This window comes from Equus asinus, chromosome 13 (assembly GCF_041296235.1).
Source record: "Equus asinus isolate D_3611 breed Donkey chromosome 13, EquAss-T2T_v2, whole genome shotgun sequence".
NCBI lineage: Eukaryota > Metazoa > Chordata > Mammalia > Perissodactyla > Equidae > Equus > Equus asinus.
In genome coordinates this window covers 2,156,540-2,173,012 of record NC_091802.1, presented here as the reverse complement: position 1 = coordinate 2,173,012, position 16,473 = coordinate 2,156,540, and the positions used below count along the sequence as shown (strand labels likewise).

General features: G+C 60.0%; 1 protein-coding gene across 4 annotated transcripts in view; it reads right to left on the bottom strand.

Moving 5' to 3' along the window:
* RAI1 (retinoic acid induced 1) overlaps window positions 1-16,473 on the bottom strand; it is a 118,937-nt gene that overhangs the window by 23,241 nt on the left and 79,223 nt on the right. The window contains exon 1 of one of the 4 annotated variants that reach the window (XM_070482234.1): window positions 3,850-4,453. The exons of the other annotated variants lie outside the window; for them this stretch is intronic. The gene's annotated coding sequence lies outside the window, so the exon portion shown is untranslated. Of the gene's footprint in view, window positions 1-3,849; window positions 4,454-16,473 lie in introns of those variants that run through there. 4 annotated transcript variants of the gene reach the window in all.

Genomic DNA, 16,473 nt, shown 5'->3' with positions numbered 1-16,473 from the left:
CAGCGGATTGCTGCCTGCTGGGAATGAGGGCCCAGGGTGCCAGAGCTTCTGAGGCTTTTTCCTTTAAAAAGCCAGAAATCAGGATTTTATATAAAGGGAAATCTCTTTAACATTTAAAACGTTTAAAAAATGTTACCAACCAAGTAAAAAGTTTAGCACTCCAGAGTTGAAGACCACCCCACATGGGCTGCACTTGGTCCCAAGCTCCCAGGTGTCGGATGCTGATGCTCATGCAGCCTCGCTGGGCAAAGGAGAGCCTCGCTAGGCGGGGAACACGGGCCCCAAGTGGGTGCTCAGTGAGAAGGGTGAGAGCAGAGGAGCATCTAGAACGTCTCCGGGCCTGGGAGAAGCCCTGAGACCAGGACGACCAGTTCAGCTGTGGAGTGGAGCAGAGGGTGAGTGCCTGGGGCTCGCAGAAGGCAGGGCGCCCGTGCAACTGTGGCCCTGTTGGGGGGAGGGGCGCAGCAGCCTGGAAGGAGGTGCAGAGAGCGGGGCTGCAAAGCTGGGAGGCGGGCGGCCTGAGGCCCACAGACGTGGTAAGCACCTTCCAGCATTCCACCACAGGCGATGCATGAGGCCCTGCTGCCCCCACTTTACTGGGTCCCTGCAGGGCTCCTTGGTGGCACTCCTCACAGCGGTAATTACCTAATTAATGATAATGAGCTCTTTGCCATGTGCCTCCTTCATCAGAATGTAGCCTGATGAGGGTAGGGGCTTCATTCAACTGTTTGGTCCCAAGCTCTAAGCCCAGAGTAGGTGCTTATCAAATACTCCCTGGATGGATGGACAAACGGGATGAGTGAGGGGCCAGCTCTGGGTTCGATGCATTACTTAACCCCCACCACAGCCCTACAGGATGCTGCCCAGAGAGAGGGTCGATGATGACGGACCCAGAGGCCAGGACACATGCAATAGCCAATCAGGAAGGAAAGATGAAGCTTATGCTCTGTCCTCCACAGTCCCTTGAGACACAGCCCCTCCTGTGCCTGCGCCCACTCACTTGTCAAGACCATTTCTGTTCAGCTTAAAGTCTGCAACGATGGCTGAGCTGGGTGCTGAGGATTCGGAGGAAAAAGCAGCACAGCCCCTGCTCTCCTGAGACAGACAGACACACAGACAACTGCCGGGGCGTGACCCCAGGGGGCTGGGAGTGTGGGGAGAGGAGGTCTTAAGCGTCTAATGAAGGAGAGGGCCCACCAGATGGAAGGCGCGGCCACAGTGAGGCTGGGAGGAAAAACAGAGCAAGTGGGGCCACTGTAGGTCTCTCTCCCCACTCCGCCACCTCAGGTGGCCGGGCTGCTGCAGCCAATGGTCAAACGCCCTCTGTCCTCATGGCACCAATCCCTGGCAATCCTGCAAAGTCACCCCCATTTGTGAGCTGCCTGCATCGCTGATCCCTGGGGAGCCACTCTCCTGGGTGCCTTTGGGGCCCACGGGTCTATGGCTCAAGCTGCAGTGGGGTCTCTGGCTGGTGTCTGACATGGTGCTGCGGGCATCCATCTCTCTCCCCAGCAAGGCCAGCTGCTGGGAGCAGTGAGCCACCAGAAGCCACTTGCTGCAGAGCACATTCTAGGTCAGACCTCTCTGCTATTTTGTGGAGGGATTAACAGAAGCCCAGAGAGGGACAGTGACTTGTCCAGGAGGTCCAGCAGGGCTGAGATCCCTCCCCAGACCTGTGCCCCACAGTGTCTGTCTGTCAACCAGAAAATGAACTCAGAGCTGGAGGCCGAAGAGGGGGTCAAGGTCCTCCTCCCGAGCTTCGTGCTGGAGTCAGGCAATGTTCCCCCTTCCCCACTTCCCTGCCTTGGATACCCCCATCTCGGCAGCATCCTGACAGCCCCTCCCAGCCCCGTTCCACCTGAGGGAGCCGGGGAATTGGCGCCCCTCCCGCCCCCCAGCCCCCGGGGAGGAAGCCGCCTGTCAGGCCGCCACGGCGTGTCAAATCCTCTTGCTGCCTAATTGTGAGACGGCGGCGTTTAAAGAAACGCTTTTCTGGCCGCCTGCCACACCGCAAACTGCTTGGTATAATTTTATTATTAAGGAGAGAGAAAAAGAGGGAGGGGGTTGGAAGAGAGAGAGAAAGGGGGAGAGGAGGAAATTGCTTGGTCCAAGTCAGCTGGTGGAGTATTCCGCTCAATGTGAAAGCGGGGACGGCTTTCCAGTTGGCAAGCTGACTTCGTTAATTGCGCATTCAGTCTCTACTTAGGGTAATTGAAACGAAGCGGGGCCCAGGTCTGACAATTAGGGTCTGCGACTAGGCCATTAACCCTTTTCGCAACCGCCCCCGCCTCCGATCGATACCGCGGCACCCTGTGAAAGTGGAAGTGGGCCACTGGGCGCCCCGAGGGGACTCATTCTGGGGCCGGGGACAGGGAGCCCCACACCGAGGCGTGTACTGCGGCAGGGGGCTGCTGGGGGCGTGCGCCCAGCGCGAGCAGGGTTAACACGGCGCCGGAGCCCTGGAGCCTGGCTAGGGCCAAGCTGGGGACTGAGGAGCCACGCGGGGTGTGGGGGCTGTTTGCGGCCTCACCGCCCCTCTGCAACAGATGTTTCAGCCGTGTAAGACAAAGGCTGAGCGCCTGCCGCTGCCGGCAGAAATCCGCAGGACTCCCTCAGGGGCAGGTAAAATTTCACCTTCTATTTGCGTTCCCCCTCGCGCCCCCGCCCGCCCCTGCCTTGTTGCCCGGCCTCTGCGCCAATCCGGAAAGCGCCACCAAAGATGCCGCGCCGCCTCCTCCGCAGCCCAACCCGCTGACCCCAGCAAGGTCATGGCGACCTCGGGCTCCGCCAGCAGCGCGCCCGCCCGTCCTCCGCCGGCGAAGGGCGCCTGTCCGCGCCCGGCCCCCTCCTGGGGCGCCCCCGTCCGCGACCCACGGTAATCGGAAGCGCCGGGAGAGAGAGGAAGGGGCGCCGCACTCGCCACGAGGCGGAGGCGTGGCGAGTGCGGCGCTGGACGCTCCGCGCCTCCCTCCTGCCTGCTCTGGCACCCCGGGGGGCTGCGCCCCCCCAGCCCCCATCATTCATCTCCCTGATTCCCGCTGTAGCCGCCCTCGGAAGTCAGCCGAGTGAAGCAGCTGTTCCTTGCACACTCCACTTGACCAAAGATGATGATAAATGAGGCCCGGGCCGCGTCGGGGACGCGGCGGTGGCCGCGGGGGGCGCGCAGGGCGGGGCGTACGGCCCGCAGCCCCCTCCTCGCGCTTCGGAAAGGGCGAGAAAGCGAAGGACAGAGGCCGAGGGGCAAAACCCAAGGCCCGCACTTCCCTCCCGGAGCCCCGCGCAGCCCCAGCACCGGGTGGTGACGAGCAGCCGGACGGAGGTGCGCCCCGAACGCCCGGGCCGAGGCGGAGACGTCTTTCTCGCGGCCCGCGCCGCAGCCCCGCCCTCCCCTGCCCCCTACCCACCCCTTCCCCTAATGTCTAGGTCTCCACAGCGCCCTTGCCCCGACCCCCCCCCCCGTGCCTCAAACCTATTAACGCTCGTAAATAATGAATAATGGAGCGCTTCCCTCCAGCCGCGCAAGGCTGCGGGCGGGGGCCGCTGCCAGCTGCGCCCGGGCCTGGGGAGGGGGCGCCCCCTGGCCGGGCGCAGGGGGCTGGGGCGCGCGGCCCCACACATGTGCAGCCGCGGCGCGCAGGCGGGCACCCCGCCCCGCGGAGGAGGGGGAATCCCGCTCTGCCCTCCCCAACGCCGCCTCCCCTGGAGTCCTCTGGCACCGAACGAGGCGAGAGCGCGCGCGAGCTTCCCAGCCGGAGAGGGTTATTTTTAACCTGCCCCCCTTTCTATATCTGCCTCTCGGGTTTGCGCGCCCGCCGCCCGCTCCACCAGCCGGGGACGCGGGCTCCTCACCTCGCTCGGCGGCTCCGGACTCAGCGCCTCCCCCGGCCCGCGGCCCCCGCCCCTGCGCGGGCATCGCGCGGCTAAATCTCAGCCTGGAAAGGACCGATTAGGAGCCGCGTGCCTTTCTGCGAAATATTGGAACCGAGTGGGGTGGGGGCGGGGAGCCGCGCTGTCGTCCCCTCGCCTCCCTCCCCGCTCGCAGAGTGGCTGCGGAGGCGGCTCCGGCTCTCCCTCCGCAAACAGGGGGCGGCCGGCCCGGGGCGTCGAGCCCCTCGTGGGTTTTCGGCCGTCTCTCTTCAATGCCCACCCTTCTTCAGTCGTAGCCAAGCTGGAGCTTTTAATACACGGACCCTCCGGCGGCAGCGGCGGCGGCGCCAAGCGGGGCGCGGGCGCTACCTCCCCCCATCTCCAGCCTCCTCCCTAAGCCACTCCAAACAAACACGCCATTTGAACAGCAGCGGCTTTGCACACCAACTTCAAGGCCGATCCCACCCGTGCCCGGGCCGTGCCGGGGGTGGGGGTGGGGGGCTTTTTCCCCAGCTCCCTCCCCCTCCTCAGGTCCACCCTTGCCCGCCCTTCCAGCCCCTTCCGCATCAGGCCCAGCAGCTCAGACCCCCGCAGGCCTTCCTCAGGGCAGTGAGGCAGCAGGAAGTTCATGTCCACTCCCATTACCCTGCTCGCCAAGGGCCACCCACCCAAACCCCAGCCTGTCCTTCCCCCCAGAGGAGGGGGAGCAGAGGAACTGGCCAGCCCAGAAACCCCTGGAGGCTTTGACTGGGTCAGTGACTTGACATTTTCCAGACTCTGCTCAGTGCCCAATCCTGGAGACCCACAGGCATAGGGCTCCTGAGCCCCCCCCTCCTGAATGAGGTGGGGGTGAGACAATCCCGCGAAACAGAAGGGAAACTGGAGGACCTGGTGGGCTGAGGAGAAAGGGAAAGGGCATTCCAGCCACAAGGAGCCGCCCGGCTCTGTGGCAGGGAAGAACTGAGCCCATTTGGGAACCTGAGCCCCATGTCTCTCCCCAGCTTAATTGGACCGTGGGGGAGGGCTGGGCCCCACCCCAAGGGAGCAGCCTCTGGCTGGATTACCAGAGAGGTAAGAAGCCCGGCAGGCTGGGGTGGAGAGAAGACGCATGTGGAATACAGATGTGAGGACGGCAGCGGCCACTGGACTTGTCCTGCTGATACCCCTGGGCCAGCAGCTGGAGCTGGGGCACCCTGCCCTGGAAAGGAGGCAGGTCCAGGAGGGGAGAGAGGGCCCCCCAGCACATGCAGGGCCTGGCTGGGCAGAGTGGGGGTTCTCAAGGGGCTCCTCCCCCCAGCCAGCCTGGACACGGGGGCCTGGGGCCTCGCTCAGATGGAGAAGTTGTCAGTAACCCTCAGACTGAAGGAGTGGGTCTGAGAGCAGCAGCACTGAACAGACAGCATGCTGCCAGGCCCCTCCTATGGCCACCGTGCCTTGACAGATTTTATTGCTAAGCCTCCAACCGCCCTTGTAAGAGGTGACGTCACCTCTCATTTCACAGACGTGGAAACTGAGCTCGAGTGTCCCCATGCCCTGGACCTGTGGGTAGGGCCTCAAGCTTATTGGCTCTGTTTCCCATTACCTGGGCATCAGGGAGGTGCCATGGGGCTTGAGGGAGCAAGATACATCCACGACAATGAGATCCTAGTTTATGCCTTTGGAAATTTCAAAAACTTGTTTTCTTGGGAGAAAAAGAGGGCAGGAGTTGGTGTGGTTGGGAGCTGAAGAGAGAAGTCATGCTGCCCACGAGCACCAATTCCCCCTCCTGCAGACCCTGTCACCCAGGTGCCAGGCCCCTGCCGAGGGTTCTGGGCGGGGGGGGGGGGTGCTCCTGGGGCGGCAGAGCTCTTGTGGGCCTCACTTATTCATCTGTAGCCCAAGTACAGATCTCACCGGCCAGCGGCTCTGCTCTCCACAAGCATGGCTGGCTGTCGTCGTGATGAATGAGTACAAGCTCATCTAGGGCCTGGCTGCTTTGGGTGTGCTATCCCCCTCCCACCAACAACAGACTGACACACAGCTCTGGGACTAATATTAAAGGGGTGTCGTCTCAAGACTGGTTCCGGGCGGGGGACCCTTGCCAAAGGAATAGCTGGAGCCCCTTGGTCCTCCAGCTCCCCTGCAGCCCCCGTGCCGGGAAGGGAACTTCCATTTCCAGGCACAGCTTGGATGCATGGCCCGCTGCCCCCAGACACGCAGCCTGGTGACCAGAAGCACTGACCTTTGGGGAAGGCGGACCACCAGCCGCTGCTCCAAAGGCTGGCCTGAGACTGCTTTCCTCAGAATGGAAAATATTTGCCTTTGGTTTTCGGCTGCCTCCTCATCCTGGCTGGCTTTCCTCTCTTCCCCCATGACCACGAAATGTGGAGGTGCTTAAGGGTAAAAACGAGGCGAGGGCAACTGTCTGAGGCCAGCATCCAGCCGTTCTGAACAGCACTGTTTTTCTCCCAGGTGAACAGAATGCTTTCTGCCCATATTCCGTGCGCTGGCTTTCTGTACCCATGGCTAGAGGCACATTCCCTCTTCCCAGGCTCAAGCCTCACCTCCAGCTGCACCAGACCCTTCCAGAACTCCCTCCCCTCTGGCCCCAGTCACTCAGCATCTGGGGAAGAGTGCCTCTTCCAGCTGTACACAGCTAACTTGGCGCCCGACCCCAGAGCTGCCTTGTTCTGGAAAGTTGCAGGAGAATCCCTCCTGGCTGGCTCTGCCGTGCCATGACAGCCTGGAAAGTGGCACGCCTCTTCTGCTACAAGGGGGGCCGTAGAGAGACGTCATTCACAATGGCCAGGCCCGCCAACTGTGAGGACTCACAGGCAGCTGGCTGTGTGGCTCTGGGCTTTGGGGGGGGCATCATCTGTCCCCACCCCAACCATGACTGTAAATGCCTAAGGCTCTGATGCCACACAGCTCTGGGTTCAAATTCCAGCTCTGCACACTACCTGCTGGGTGGCCTTGGGCAATTCTCTTAACCTCTCTGAGTTTCATGTTCCCTAACTGAAACCTGCTGTTACTAACACCACACTTACAGAGTTATCGTGAGGCTGAATGAGATACTGTGCTTGGCACCTGGTGGAGGTTCAGTGAAGCGTAGCAACTTCCAGTGCCCCTGTCCTTGGGGGCAAGGGCCAACTCTTGCACTGTCTCTGTCTCCCAGGGAGCTGCATGAGTCTGGGACAGAGCAGGTCTTCAGGAAAGGCTTATGAGGGACAATGCACCGGAGCTGGGAAGAGCTACTGGGACTGAGGTCGTGTCCTGTCCCCTGTGGCAGGCGGGTTACCTTCCCGGCCAGAGTCTCAGTGTTTCTCACACACTGGTGTGCACACCTCAGTAAGATGCAGAGCCTATGCAGCGGGCTGGCCCACGACTCTGCAATTTAACAGGCTCCCGGGGAGGCGACACTGCCTCACTGGGCAGCAAGATCACAACCCTTGGAGACCGCGGGTCCCGCGGAACCCTGGAGGCTGGGCTCTGGGAGGGGTGGGAGGTCCTGTCCTGTCCGAAGAGGGCCCTGCACGACCCAGGACCAGGCTCTGGCTCTGCGTCCCTGAGCCCTGTGTCTCAGCTGGGGCCCTGCAGTGGCTTGGGCAGCCCCCGGGACTCTGCATTTGACACTGCTCCCTGGCAGCAACATGCTCACAGTCACTTCAAGTCCAACCCTCCTGGGCCTCAGTGTCCCCATGGGAACAGCTGGGGTAAGCGGACCCCACCCTTACCCTTGATGGCTCCCTGCACCCTCTTCCCTTCCCTGAGCCCTTCCTTCCAAAGGCACCACAGACACAGACCTGAGACCCAGGCATCACCCCACGGGCTGCAGTCCTGGGGGTACAAGTCTCACCCAGGCTAACAGTAAAGAGCAGCGGTTCTTGCTCGCGGCCTTACGTGCCAGGCACTGTCCGAATACGCACTTTGCATCTACAAACCTCCTCCTCACAACGGCCCCAGGGGTGGGGACCATCATCACCCGTTTTTCAGATGAGGACACTGAGGCCCAGAGAGCAGAAGCCTACTGCACGAGTTACACGGTTGGTGACGGGTGCAGGGCCTGCCGGGCTGGACTCCAGCTACTCCTGGCCTGGCCCCAGACATGCCTGGCATTTGAGGATGTCCTCTGGGGAAACAACCCCTCTGACCGCCTTGGCACAGAGCAGGTGTGCACCGCATCCACCTGCTAGCGAGGGCATGGGGACAGAGCTGCCCCCGTCTAGTTGGCGACGTGGGGGGTGAGCCAGTCTAGTCTCTTTGGAGGGCTTCTTGGCAATATGGACCCAAATAAAACCGCATGTGCCCTCTGACCCGCAGTCCTGCTCCCAGCCAGGCCCAGGAGCGTCTGCAGCAGCAAAAGACTGTAGAGATCCCCGAAACGTCCATCTGAGTGGGTGAGGGACACCCGCGGGGAATTCTGTGCAGGGGGCACAGAGAGTGAGAGGAGGGGCTTTGTGTGTCACTGGGCGGGCTTCCCGGCGGCTGAGCGTGCAGCACTGCCCACTGTACAAAAGAGGTGGGCACATTTGACTGTTTTTCCTTTCCATAAGCCTGTGACACCTACCAAAGATTTTCAAACTTATTACATGGAGAGATTCCCCCTTTGGGCTGTGCAAGGTGGTGAAGAGCGAGTCTCATCTCGGGCTCCCGTCTGGTGCCGCCATGTGACAGCTGTCTGACTGCAGGGCAGTGGGTGGCCACCTCAGTTTCCTTGTCAGCAGGATGAGACAAGGCCTGGCTGCCAAAGGAGTCAGCCCCCTGTGTCCTGCAATGGACAGGACAGGGACCATGCCCTCATTTTCCTCAGTTTATGAGGAAACTGAGGCCTCCAGTGGGAAGGGAGGAACCAAACCTGACTCCCTGTGAGCCTGTGTCCTCACTTCTGGGTGCACAGCCTCACGGGACACGTGAGCCAGGACTGCCTCGAGCCCCAGCTGTGTAGGCAGCCAGTGCTACCAGGGCCACTGATAAGCCGCAGGCCTATTGCTCACAGGGACCACGCCTGGTTTTACATGCCACCTTACTCGATTTCTGTCATACGCTTTCCTCTAACATCAGAACAGAAGCAACACATGATAAGACTTAAAAGCAGAGGCCATCCCAGGCCTCCATGGGTCCCAGACTCTGGGCCGTGGGCGTATAGTGGGGAGGCAGGCAGTCCAGGCAAGTCTGGGGCCATATCCCGCCGGGACACCCCTGAGCTGTGTGGCCCAGGCAGGTGACTGCAGCACCTGTGCGTTTCCTCACCTGTGAAACAGCAGTGAGAGCGTGTCCCTCCGAGGGTGGTATGAAGACTGAGTGAGATAATGGACGGAGCCACCCGAGCAGTGACTCCCAGTAAGGGAGCTGTTCTTTCTAAAGGGGAATATTTATATAACGTTTTAGAACACAGGGAAAGTTCAGGAAAATCCCTGACTGGTCCTAGCTGGCTTTGGAGGTGGAGCCAGGAAGACAGGAGCTCCTTGGAGTGACAGGAGCCTGGCTCTGGCCTCCAGAGCAGCTGGTCCCTGCCCGGGTGGGTGGACATACTGTCCTGGCACAGAGGCGGCGGGCAGTGGCCAGAGCAGGGCCCAGCCGTCTGTGTTCCTGAGCTGGCACGTCGGATGGAGCAGACGTGGCCAGTAGGCTGGAGGCCCCTGCAGCCCCAGGCCCATGGAAAGAGGCTTCAGAAAGGCCCCTGTGTTCCTCCTGGCTCCAGGGCTGGCTTCTTCCAGACCAGAGCCTGCTACGTCTTTGGAAAGAACATCAAGTACCTGAGGCCCTGCCGCTGACTTGCTGTGTGACCTCTGGTGAGTCACCTCACCTCTCTGGGCCTCCATTTCGTCACCCATAAGATGGGGATAGTGATAAGTACCCTTCTCCTGGGGTTGAACAAAAAATCAATGAGAAAGCAGACATAAAAATGCTTTGTCATCATTGCCCTCATAGCTAATTCTCGCACAGTGCTTGCATGTACAGGGCCCTGTTCTAAGAAGCAGTCTACATATTTTAACTTATTTTATAGATGAGGCACTCGAGGCACAGAGAGGTTAGGCCACTTGTCCAAAGTCACACAGTTTGTAAGGGGCCAGAGGCACTATAATAAGTAAATAATGTGAGGTCTGATATTATTATTATAATTCATGGCTGTGACATCAGGCCTAGGATTTGCAAGCTTCAGACTCAGTTCCTGGAGGCAGCTTTGGCCAGAGTGGGAAGGCCCAGGACGGAGCACTGTGTTATGGTTAGGTGTGACCCTTGTGGCAGGTGCTGGGGCAGAAGTCACTCTCTCAGGCGCTGGGATTTCAAGTCCCATATTTCCTGGGTGCCCTCCATGTGTGGCGATCAAGAGACGTGCCTTCTTCTTTGTCACATTTTAATCCCCAGAGTAGCTGTGCAAGGCACACGGGAGCATCTCCATTTTACAGACAGCACAATCAAGGCCTGGAGGCAAACGCAGTTTCTTGGTGAGCAGCAACATCTGAACCCGGCCCATCTGGCTCCAAGTCTGCTCCTCAGGGCAAGGATCCTGGGCACAAGCACGAATGGTGGCCATCAGAGCTCCCCCGGAGAATTCTGGGAAATGCAAGGACTCCAGGAGAGCTTGTTTTGTCCTGTGTACTGTCTTTGGAGCCCCTGATCCACTGCCTCTAGGCCTCCAACTTCACTCCAGCTCAGTCTGAGTCTCCTTCCTGGCCACAGGAGCTGGGTGGACCATTTTACAGACAGGGAAATTGAGGCCCATTGAGGGGCAGGGACTTCCCAAGGCTCAGAATCCCACCTCCTGGTGCCTATGGGCTCCCCTCACAGACCACATGGCCCTTTTATCCACCCTCACACATACCCAACCCACCCATCCATCCATCTGTCCATCCACCCTTCCATCCATCCATCCACTCATCCATCCTCACACCCACCCACCCATCCATCCATCCACTCATCCATCCACTCATCCATCCTCACACCTACCCACCCATCCATCCATCCACTCATCCATCCATCCACCCATCCACAACTCCCTCTAAGAAGTAGTTACTAAATGCCTACTGTGTGCCACACAAGTGCTAGCGACTGAGCAGCCGGAGACAGTCATGGACTTCAGCGCCTCTTGGAGAAGGCAGATAAGTGCTGAAGCACATGGAAGGACCCTAAATCATGCCTGAATGGGAACAGGGGATCAGAGGGGACTTCCCAGAGGAAAGCCCCCTCGCCCGAGACCTGACAGATGTGCAGGAGTTAGTGAGGGAATGAGGAAAGGCCTCCGGAAGGCAGGAGAGAGTGAGAGAGAGGGTCATGAAAATGTGGCCATGGCTCGCAAGCTGAACATGAGGGCAGGAGATGAGAACTGGGCAGGGTCTACATGGTCTGAGGCATCGTGGGCTGGTGGTGAAGATCATGGGCTTTGTGCTGAGGGCAACGAAGAGCCATTGAGGGTAAGCAAGGGAGTGACACTATCAGACACGAGTTATGAAGTCCCCAGTGCTGAGTGACGGAGAATGAACTGGTGAAGAGGGTGCGAGTGGAAGCCAGGAGGCCAGTGAGGAGGAGGCTGGGATGGTTTCTGAGAGCAATGAGGGCAGACAGACAAAGTGGTGGTAGAGGGGTGGCAAGGAGGGGTGAGATTCTAGAAATGCCAGCAACAGAGCGAGCATCGGCAGGACTCAACAGCCAATTCTAAACACCGGTGGGAGAGGAGGGAGATGACCCTCAGGGTTCCTCCAGAGCCCAGGCTCCCAACCATGAGGCAAAACCACCCTCCAGGGGCAGAGGTGCTGCTTCTGCCCACTCCCTTCAGACCCGCCTCTCCTAAGCCTTCGGGATACACCCACCAACGTGAGCCTTGCCCAGGCTCCTGGGCAGGGTCAGTGCCCTAGATGGCAGATCCCGTGTCTGCAGCCCAGCGAGGGCAAGGGGGCCACACAGCACAGTGGCTTGGAGCCTAACCTGCAGTCCACATCTCCAGCCTCCTCTCCCACCCACAAGCCTGCCGCGGCCTCCTCTCTCCTTGTCTCGCTGTGAGGACAGTGTGACATCTGGGCCTGCGAGGCGGTGGCCTCCCTCTGCTCTCTGATCACTGCTGTCTGGGTGTGGGTGGGACACAGCTCACAGCACCGGGATGAAAGGCTGGGCTGGGGACGTGGAAGGGAGTGAGATTCCCAGGGGAAAGGGTGGCTCTGCACACCAGCCCCTACAGGCCAGCTTTGATGTCAGAACCCCAGCGGCTCCTGGGGCTCTTGCCCCTTGCTGGGAAACAAAGGCGGAGGGCGGGCCATGGAAACGTGCAAACATCAGCCGGGAAGCCTGCAAGCGGCCGACCCTGCCGTTTCTTATGCTGCGCTCCCTCTTTATTCCTGTCTCCTCCTTTTTAGGCAAACACATCCCTCTGACTGGATGGGCCAGCAGGTCCACTCAACCCTCCCACCCAGCCCAGGCTCCTTTGTCACTTCCCCTCCCACCCTCAGAGCCACTACTGGTAAGATTTCTGTCTCCCAAACAAGTCGTGTTTAGAGATCACCCACTTGTTCTCTCTCATGGGGCTCAAAAGAACAGCTTTGATGGATGTGAGCCAGCCAGGGGTTCCTGGGCCGCATGTTTGTCGAATGAATGAGTGAGTGCATGCATGGATGGATGGATGGATGGATGAAATTCCAGGCTCTACCAAAGCTAATGCTGTTTTTGTTAGCCTGAGTGAAGTATGATTTCCCTAAGGCTTTTGAGAACATGGCAGATAATGCCTGGGGATCCCGTGGTTCCCCTCTGCAGCCACCCTTCATGATGCCCGGGCTGGGAAACTCAGAGGGGCACAGGGAAGGGGCCCTGGGCTCCTGCCTCCCCATGCCGGGTCATCCCAGGGCCTCCAAAGCTCCCCCAGAAGCCCCCTTTCCTGACCCCTGGACCCCTTGGGGCTCCCAGAGACACCCGGGAATCCCGCTGACCTGTAAGTGTCCCCTGGGAGCCTCTCGTTGGGGGCCAGAAGGGCGTGTGAGGAGGGAGGGGTGCGTGCCTGTCGAGTCCGCCCCGCTGCTTTGCAGAGCCGGCGAGAGCAGGGCGTTTGTCATCTGCTGAGGACAGTGGGGATGGTTTAAGGTGAAATTTAAGCCCATTAGTGCTTGGCTAATGACATCAGCAGCAACAGCAAAAATGAAGATGGCAGGGTGTGTGAGCGCCCATAAATTGTCAGGGCTGGCGCTGCCTCCGTCCTTGGGCCTGGCTCCCCGGCCCCTCCGTCAACCTGGGCCCTGAGTCCCCCCACCCTACTCACACACTGACCCCTGCATTGCTGGCAGGCCCTGCCCCTGCCCCAAGCACGCAGTGCAGGCCCAGCCCCCAGGGTCAGCATGTGGCTGGGGCCTCAGCTGGGGCGTGAGAAAAGAATCGGCCAGGGAACCCAAGCGTGGAGGCAGCATCTTCTTAATCTCCCTCCTTTTATAACTTCTGTCTTTTTTATGCACACACAAGGATCCTGGCCCAGCCGCTGGCATCGCTTCCCGGGCTGAGCCGTCTCCCTGCAGCTAATGCCTGACAGCTCTGTTTATGTCTCCCCATAATTCTCCAGTTTTATGTTTTTTTTTCGGGGCCATTAAGCTCCCAGCCACAAGCTCCTTCCCCTGGCCCTGCCTGCCTTTGTCCTTGAGGCCCGCCAGCCCTCCCGCCCCTGGAGAGACCGGCTGCCTCCCTCAGCAGGTGGACGAGAACCTCGGTGGCAGGCCTCGCTCAGGATGGCCCTGTGGGTGGGGACTTAGTCCTCAGGCCCTCCTGTCACCAACTCCCTAGTCCTCCCATCACCTCCCATCACAGGTCTTGTCCCGCCTGTCCCCAGGGGAGGCACCTGTCCACACCAGGGTCCTGGAAGACCTAGCAAAGCGCTCTGGCTCTGGGCCACGCCTGCCTCCCCAGTGTCACAGTTCCTCAATCCCATCCTTTGGCCTCTCTTCCTGGGTGACCTTTTCTCCTCCCAGAGCCCCAGCTACCTCCTTAGGGCAAAGCCACCCCATCTTCCCTCACCCCAACCCCTCTCTACAGCTCCAGAGCCCCAGATCCAGCACATCCACGGCGTCCTGAGGCCCCTCCACTCCACAGACCTTGCCCTCTGCCCCAGTCCTCCTGCGGCCTGTCTGTGAAGAGGCCCCCAAGTCCTCAGGGCCCCCCACCCAAGGTCTCCTCAGCAGACCCCGCCTTCTCGTCCTCATAGCCACAGCCCAGAATCTGGACCACTGGGAATTCTATGACACCTCCAAGCTGGGTTTCCCAGTTCCTAGCTCTGCTCCATGTGGGCTCTCACAAGCTCTGCTCTTGCTATAAAGCCCTCATGGCTCCCGGTTACTTTCAGCTACTCGAGTCCCCACCGTCAGTGTGGCGCTCAGACCTCTCCAGCCCCGGCGCCTGGGGAGAGCTGGCCCCCAGTGCCCCTGCGCTCTTCAGCCTCAGATCAGACCTCAGCCGTCCCAGCAGGGGCTGTCCCAGCACCAGACCCACTCACACCTGCCAGGGTGTCCCCATCTCTGCAGGTCGAAATCCAAGGGAGCAGGGGCCCCCCCAGAGGGCCTTTCCTGATTTCCTCAGCCAGAGCAATTCTCCCCTTCCCTCTGGATCCCACAATCCCCTTTGATGACTCCTATGGCTGTGGAGCCCCTTGTCTCCACTGAACAGCACGTGGCTGCCTTCTGCATGCCAGGGCAGATCAGTGTGTCTCTCAGAACCTCGGTCCCCCACCCTGTAGAACACAGCAATCGGCCCTGGTGCTGCGGGGGGGCTGGGGTGGGCCACACGAGGAGGTCGCCCCGCAAAGGCCGACACGGGACGTTTAAAGGCAGAGTCTCTCCTTGACTCCCTTTTCCTTCTTGGGACACCCCCCTGCCCACCCCAACTCTGCAGCCCAGCGCCTCCCGCCCCAGGGGTGACCCAGGCAGCCAGGAGGCCATGGGTTTCCCGCTAATACACCGGCCCCTCCCCGAGAGACCTGTGTGCCTCATGAAGGCACAGGAGTCCTTCCTTCTCTGTCTTTCTCTAATGTCCTCTTTTTCTTTCTGCTGAGCTGTCTTTGTCAGCCAGAGATCCCTGACCCCTGCCCTGGATGCCCGTTCCCTGCACAGGCGGGCGGCCCAAGGCCCACCTATTCTGTGGATGCTGCTCTGGCCACCCCGCTGCCCTTCGCTACAGCCTCCTCTGCCTGCCAAGCCCCTGGCACTGTCACCCTGGACTCCTGGACACCGTGTGGCCTGGTCCCCCCTCGACTCCTCTCCACCCCGGTGGAGGAGTGCTGGGGGACATCCAGGCCTGCCTCCCCAAAGACTCAGGCAGGGAAACAGACAAGCCCAGCATCCGGATGCCGGGCCTGCTGCCCCCTCCTCCTCTTCACGGGAGCTCGGCGGCCCGGGCGCTGGGCTCAGTTTCAATCGATTCCAACCTGAGGCGTCCTGCGTCTCCCCAGTGTGTCTAGCCGCAGCTCGCCAAGGCCCCTCACTCTGCCCTGCCCCCCCGCCTGGCATTCCACCCAGACAACTTCCTGTCCTTGGCAGGTTTCGCCACTGCACTGGCAGCCCCTGGCGTGACAGCTGGAGCACAGCTCGGCGCCTGCCTCCGCGTGTGCCCCGGGCACCACACCTGACCTCATGGGGCAATGTTCGTCCTGGCCTTGCCTCTACGTCACAAATAGCTCTTGAGCACAGACAACACGTGGGGTGCCAGCTAGGCGATCCTATGGACTGTTGCAAGGAATCCTATTGCTAAGAGCAGGGCAAGCTTCATAATATGCGGGGCCCAGTGCAAAATGAAAATGCAGGGCCCCTGTTCAAAAAGTATTAATCTCAAGACAGTGACAACAGAGCGTTAGACAAAGCGCAGGGCATTTCTGAGTGCGGGCCTGTAGCTGCACAGGTCCCAGGCACACGAAGCCGGCCCTGGCTAGAAGAAGGTCACCGGACAGCTGCCACACGCTGGCAGTGTTCCCTAGGTCCCAGGCACTCTGCTGAATGCTGCAGGAAGATCACAACTGAATCCACAGGCACACCTGAGAGGTCACGTAACAATAATCACAACAGTACCAAGAGCTCCTATTTACTGAGTACTTACTGTGCGCTCAGTGCTTCGCACAAATTAAGTCAACAAATGACCACAGCTACCCAACTCCACAGCTTATGAGATGCAGGTTCAGAGAGGCGATGGAATTCGCCCAGGATCACGCAGTGGGAAAGTGCTAGAGGCAAGAGTGAGCCCAGGCTGCCCCAACTCCAGAAGCTGGCTCCCAACTGAACCACATGCTCAATGGGAATGCCAGCCCTGTGCCCACCCTGCTACCAACATCACTGGGCTCTCCCCGAGGATCGAAGCCAGAACAAAAGCCCGCTGCTTCAGGAAAAACTCTGGGACCCCTGATGTTGGCTCTGAGTGGAGCCTGAGAGATCACCCTCATCTTCTCCCTGTAGACATGCAAAAACTGAGCTCAGGGAGAGTGACCAACTCCTGCAAGACCACACAGCACAGCAGGACCCCCAGATCTCAGCCCCCAACAGCCCTGCTTCCAAAAACCCTTTTCTGCCCCTGGGCAAATGCTCAGGATCTGACGCATAATGAAAAAGGCAGGCTGCAAAATCGGATGTTCAACGTGATCCCAATTTTGTTAAACAAACTGGGTAGAAAAGCATA